General features: G+C 39.6%; 1 protein-coding gene across 4 annotated transcripts in view; it reads right to left on the reverse strand.

The window, feature by feature from the left end:
• FAR1 (fatty acyl-CoA reductase 1) overlaps window positions 1-6,375 on the reverse strand; it is an 80,731-nt gene that overhangs the window by 55,288 nt on the left and 19,068 nt on the right. For 2 of the 4 annotated variants that reach the window (XM_014584752.2, XM_014584747.2), the window contains exons 2-3: window positions 4,749-4,812; window positions 839-903 (exon numbers count right to left, since the gene is read on the reverse strand). The exons of 1 other annotated variant lie outside the window; for it this stretch is intronic. The gene's annotated coding sequence lies outside the window, so the exon portion shown is untranslated. The remainder of the gene's footprint in view (window positions 1-838; window positions 904-4,748; window positions 4,813-6,375) is intronic. One more of the 4 variants, XM_027768699.1, reaches the window with a different exon arrangement.

The following is a 6,375-nucleotide window of genomic DNA, read 5'->3' on the forward strand; positions in this document are numbered from 1 at the left end:
GGGAAAGAGAATTCACTCCTCATGGGGATAGCCATGCCACAATCCCTTCTCCTTCATTCTCCTCCTGGGATCTTGGGAAAGGATGCACATGTGTGCTGAGTGACTTTAAATCCACTGGGTCTAGAACTCAAACTGCAGTGGGCCATGTGTGAGTCCAGTAATGTAACCAATATGCCATCTACTGGCCCCAAGACCAATAGTTATTTTATCTTAGAGCTAGACATTGCTATATACCCCGTTTTTAATTTCAGGAAAGAAATTAATGAGCTTATGCAAAGGAGTCTTATACTATCCCCCTGAGACCTTAACAAAGCAATTAACAAGCCATAATACCTTCACTTTCAGAAGAGTTAACTTGAAATGCTTATAAGGTAGGAAATCAGGCTATAGAGTCTCAGAACAAACTAGTAGGAGCCATACACAAAGGTAATCCCTCTACTCTGGTGATCCTTAAATTTGTAAGAGGATGGTACAGAAAAACTAGAGACCCCACAACACTACTAGTACAGCAGAAATTAGTACAATTACTTTGGAAAATTGTTTGGCAATATTTACTAAAAACATATTCATACTCTGTGATCTTGCAATTAACTCTTGGGAACACACCTAACCAAAATATAAACGGGCACCCAAAGATTTAAATAGGAAGGTTCAAAGAAGTTGTGTTTGTAATATCCTAAAAGTAAAACAACAATAAACAAACACACTCATGTATAGATAAATAAGGGTATATTATAACTGAAAAATTCTACACAGCAATGGAACTGAAAGGACTCTCAAATATTAGCCAAAGAACACAGATGTAAAGTAATAATACATCCTATCTGATTTTACTCACATGAAGTTCAGATAGCAATAAAATTAGTCTAGGAGTCAGAAGTCCAGACAGCAGTTAGTAGTTACCTGTGGGAAGAAGGGAAGGGCACAAAGTGGGCTTTCTGGAATGTAGTAACCCATTATTGTGTTGCTAAACAGAAATACAGAAGACTGGGGATTGTAATGAATAGAGACTGGAAAGTCCAAAAGCCTGAATACAACGTTATGGCTGGCTTCTGGAGTTAAGTCACCACATGACTGAGAGAAGCAACTAGGTCAGCAGCCATGCACATAAGAGAAAGAGAAAAAGGAAACAGACTTTTTCATTCCCTCCATTTGTCCCTCCCAGTCCACTGGATGGTATACGGCCACACTGAAGTAGGTCTTCCCCTCTCAGCCCACTCCATCAAATGTCAATCTTGTCTGGCAAGGTACCTGCCTACAATGAAGGTGGATTTTCTTCTTCAAAGTCTCCCCACCTTCCAATATCATTACGTTAGGGACCAAATTACAACACATGGACCCTTAGGGAATAAACCATTATCTAAACCATGGCATGAGGGTTCCAATATTTTCTATTTCTTAGCTTGAATGTGATTATATGAGTCCACACTGTGAATATTCACCAACTAAGCTGCACTTATAAATTTCTCTGTATTAGATTTCAAAAATGTTTATTTTTAAGATTCTTTTTCCTACATTATTATTTTTTTTAAATGCCCTTTCCAAAACCTTGCCTTCATTTTTAAATAGCAGTGGTACAGGAAGCGTACCGAATTTAACAATCCCAACTGAGTATAATAAGGTAGGCTGCCCGAAGACCACATTTTGAGAAACACTGCCAAGCCCATTTACCAAGTAAAATGGAGGAAATACAACAGGATTCAAACAGTTTCTGCTTGTGCCAAATCACATACCTGTTTGGCTCAACCTGAAGCTTGATAGTTAGTCACTGTGCTAAGTAGAAAAGACTTGGCAAAGCTTTCCAAGGCCTGATTTCACCAGTCACGCAGGACCTATAGAATAGTCTGCTGCCTTAAACCTGGAATCTATTATGCAGTAGATAAGCTTCTGAGCCATCCTGCTTCTCACGGAGCTGCAGCTTATTCCCTATTCTCACAATATTAGCCTAGGTCAGAGCAGTAAACAGTAGCCCCAGGGCTAAATCTATTTCTTGTTTGTTATAAATAAAATAGCATTGGAATACAGCTACAGAGATCCTTAAAATGCCCATGCCCAAACTTTCAAGTTGAGTAGTCCCAACAAAGAATGTATGACCCGCAAAGCCAAAATATTTACAGTCTAGCCCTTTACAGAGAAAGCTTGCGGACAAGACTGAGATTCTGTCCTTGCTCTTGGGTTAAACTCTGATTTCCCACTGAGCCTTAAATTTTGACTTGAACCCTATCCTCTGGACTGAACTCCTCACAATGTGCTTAGCTCTCTCTACTCTCCTCTTTAGAAGCTGTCTCTAAACCTGTTGTCTTTCCTAGAAATTCTATTTTAACCCTAATAAACCCTAGATCCTCTAGCACCCTCTGCAAATGAAATATTCCAGTGACAAAGCCAAATCCCAAGACCCCTTGCTTCAGTTCCTCCACACACAAAACCCTCACCTCAGATACTTTTATTAAGTCAACTTAGAACCAACGTCATTAGGGACTACTCATCCCGGTCCCAGACATGGTAATTTGTACACTTTTCATGGGAAGTTCAAGCCTTTTAAGCATGGTGAGCTTTTCTAATACCTCCCAAACTTTACTGTACACATGAATAACTTGGAAACCTTGTTGAATCTTGTTAAAGTGCAGATTGTGGGGACCAGCAGTTGGCGTTTATGGCTATGTTGCTGGACTCCCATGTAGTCGACTGCAATTCGAGTTCCAGACCCGGTGGCTTAAACTCATGCTGGGTGCATGTGCGTGCATGCCCAGGATCTCAATAGGAGAATGGAGAAGGGATTGCAGCATGGCCATCCCCCCTGCAGGGTGATTTCTCACTTTCTATCTCTCTGCCTTTCTCTGTCTTCCTAGCAAGAACACAGGCCCTACAGCAAAAACCTCTCATAAAAAAAAAAGAAAAAGGAAAAAAAATGCAGACTCTGATTCAACAAGTCTGAGATTCTTTTTTTTTTTAAGAGGTTTTTGGTATAGGGCATGTGTGCTCGCCAGACAGAGAGAGACAGAAAGACAAAAAGCAAGAAATCACCCCCCCCCCAGGGGGGATGGCCACACCACAATCCCTTCTCCTCCTTTCTCCTCTTGAGATCTTGGGCTGGCGCACCCACACGTGCCCAGCGTGAGTTTTAAGCCACCGGGTCTGGGACATAGCCATTACGCTAACTGCTAGTCCCAAGTTTGAGATTCTTCACTTCTTTTTAAAAAATGGTTTCCTTTTTTCTCTCTCTCCTTTTTTTTTTTTTAAAGCTCTAGAAACTGAGAGGTAAGCCTTTTTTTTCTTTTCTCTTTTTAAATGTTTTTGTTGTTTTTGCCTCAGGGAACACACATTAGCCAGAGAGAGGCAGAGAGAGAGAAAAGGAAAGTGAGAAATTGCCCCCTGGGGCGAACTGCAAGCCCTTCTCCTCTCAGATCTGGGGCACCTGTCCTGGCGTAATCTTCATTCTGCCAGGTCCTGGGCTCAGACCACTGTCATCCAGGTAGGATCCCACACTTTAACCACCATGCCACCTGCTGGTCTGAAATTCTTCACTTCTAAAAGCTCCTAAATTATGGGGACCAGCAGTTAGTGTAATGGCTATGTCTCTGGACTCCCATGTAGTCGACCACGGTTCGCATCCCGGATCCGGTGGCTTAAACTCATGCTGGGTGCGTGCGTGTGCATGCGTGCCCAAGATCCCGAGAGGAGAATGGAGGAGAAGGAATTGCGGTGTGGCCATCCCCCCCTGGGGGGTGATTTCTCGCTTTCTGTCTGTCTGTCTGGCAAGCGCACGTGCCCTATAGCAAAAACCTCTCAAAAAAAAAAAAATGCTGGAAAACATACTCGACAGATCCACTCCCACTTCACCACTGATAGGAAGAGTTCCTGAATGCCAAGACTATTTAATAATGAGTAAATGGTCTGTTTAACTTAAGACAAATGACACAGAATAAAGGAAATATCAAGAATATCGTCCCCTATTCACAAGTAACATGTACACAACAAAACCCCTTTATGATACATATCCATGGTCTCTGACAAAATGCTATAATCGGCTACAAAACAGGAATATATCATGCCAAAGAGAGAAGGCCAATTTTTGTAACACAGAAAGAGCATCCATAATATAACAAGAAAAAGACCAGAAATTAATCAGATGGGCAAAAGCAAATGGAAAAAAGAAGTACAAATGGCTCTTCAACATCTGTAAGGATGCCCAATTTCATTCAGAAAAAAAAAAATGCAAACTGAAACAAAATCATCCATTTTTTACCAATCAGATTTGTAAAGATCAAAAGAACTGACAAAATGTAAAAAGGAAACAGATTTTTACATATTGCTGGTAGGGTTGTAAATGAAGACAATCTCTATGGGGGCAATATGGTAATAGCTATCAAATTTTAAATGTCCATTACCACTGACCCTAAAATTCTATTTCTAAAAATTTATCCTATAGCTCTTCTTGTATGTGTGTGAAATGACACATTATTTGAAGCAAAGGAATAAAAATATATCAACTAACAGAAGGTCAAATAAACTGGTATATTACTAATGGTATATTTGTACTTTGCATTGAAAAAGAATAAGGAAATTCAAGTAGCAGATACAAACTGAAGATAATGATTTTTCATATCCCTTAGACTATGTGACTTTAAAATAAAATAAAATAACTTCAAATATGCTGTAAAGGGAGATGTTAATTTCAAAAAAAAATTCTAAACCAGGAACTGGCAAAGGTTTCCAAAGAGGGACAAGTAGTAAATATGCTTACTTACTGTAATGTCTTCAAAACAGAGCAGCAATGAATGCCAGGCTTTAGTAATACAGATACACCAGAACCTAAATGCAAAGGGAAGGCATGACTGATAAAAATAAGTAAGTTTTTAAAAATGTTAAAAACATAAGCCTTGAGCAATATTATTTTTTGGGGAAAAGGCTACTATCAAAGTACAAAATAGAATATAATTCTGCCACAGAATCAGAGATTCTTGCTAACTACCTTGTTCACACATATCTTGATACAATAACACAGAATTTAAACCATCAATAGCTAATCCAATACTGTTACAAGACATAAAGTTCTGTTTATATACTGTAAACAGGTCTAACAGAATCAAAATTACTCTGTTCTACAGAAAAGTACATTATTTGCGATTTTACAGAGACTAAGCAGACAGAAAGTGAGAAATCACCCCCCAGAGGTTGCTACGTCACAATCCCTTCTCCTCCATTCTCCTCTTGGGATCTTTGGCACGCACGCACACGCGCCTGGCATGAGTTTAAGTCACCAGGTCTGGGACTCGAACCATGGTAGACTTACATGGGAGTCCAGTGACATAGCCATTATACCAAATGCTGGTCCCGTTTGTTGCGTATTTTTAATATTAAAAAATATCAGAAATCAACACAAAAAATTAAGAATGTGGACTTTACCCTGAATTAACCACTTTCCACTATCTTTTATCTTCTAACAATTATAAATGCATTTTCATCTAGATTTAGAAAAAAAATTTTTTGACATAGCTTTATTTAAGTGAAAATAAAAAACTAGCATTGTGTTAAGAAAAAAGGGTATTATCTTTATTCTGATAATCTTACTTAAATTCACCACATTTCTTTATTAGATGGAAAATACATTGGAAACCAGGTAATTACTTATCTATGAAATTACTGATGAACAGGACTCTTAAGAGGCTGAATTTCCCAAATGGAATGTGTAAAATTCTTTCCCCCTAAGAATAATCTTGACCCTGGGATAGGATGCATCTCCCTTGTATCTTCTGAGAGATTCACCTGGTACTCAATGCTCACAAAGCAGTAAAGTGCACAGAACTACCAAATACAGTACCACAGTCAAGTCCAGACTGGCTCCACCTGCATGTATCTCTCTGTACTATTTTTTATTGCATACATCCAGTAAGGTGAGATCCGTTTAATTGTCTATTAAAAACTGGCTCCTCGGGACCAGCAGTTAACGTAATGGCTATGTCAATGGACTCCCATGTAGTCAACCACAGTTCAGGTCCCAAACACGGTGGCTTAAAACTCATGCCAGGCGTGTGTGCATGCGTGCCCAAGATCCCGAGAGGAGAAAGGAGAAGGGACTGCGGCGTGGCCAACCCCCCTGGGGAGGGATTTCTTGCTTTCTGTCTGTCTCTCTCTGTCGGCCGAGTGCACACACTCTATAGCAAAAACCTCTCCAAAAAAACAAACAAACAAAAAAACCAAAAAAACTGGCTCCTCTGTGCCTTTGGCATGAAGACAAACTCAAAATCAAAACCTACTAATGGAAACACTAGAGAGAGCAAACGGACAAAAAAATAAAATATTTCATCTATCTTTCCACTTTTTTTTTTACTCTCCTCAGGTGCAATTCCTATTGCCACACCTCATGCTCTCCTG

This window comes from Tupaia chinensis, unplaced genomic scaffold (assembly GCF_000334495.1).
Source record: "Tupaia chinensis unplaced genomic scaffold, TupChi_1.0 Scaffold000077_1, whole genome shotgun sequence".
Classification (NCBI taxonomy): domain Eukaryota; kingdom Metazoa; phylum Chordata; class Mammalia; order Scandentia; family Tupaiidae; genus Tupaia; species Tupaia belangeri.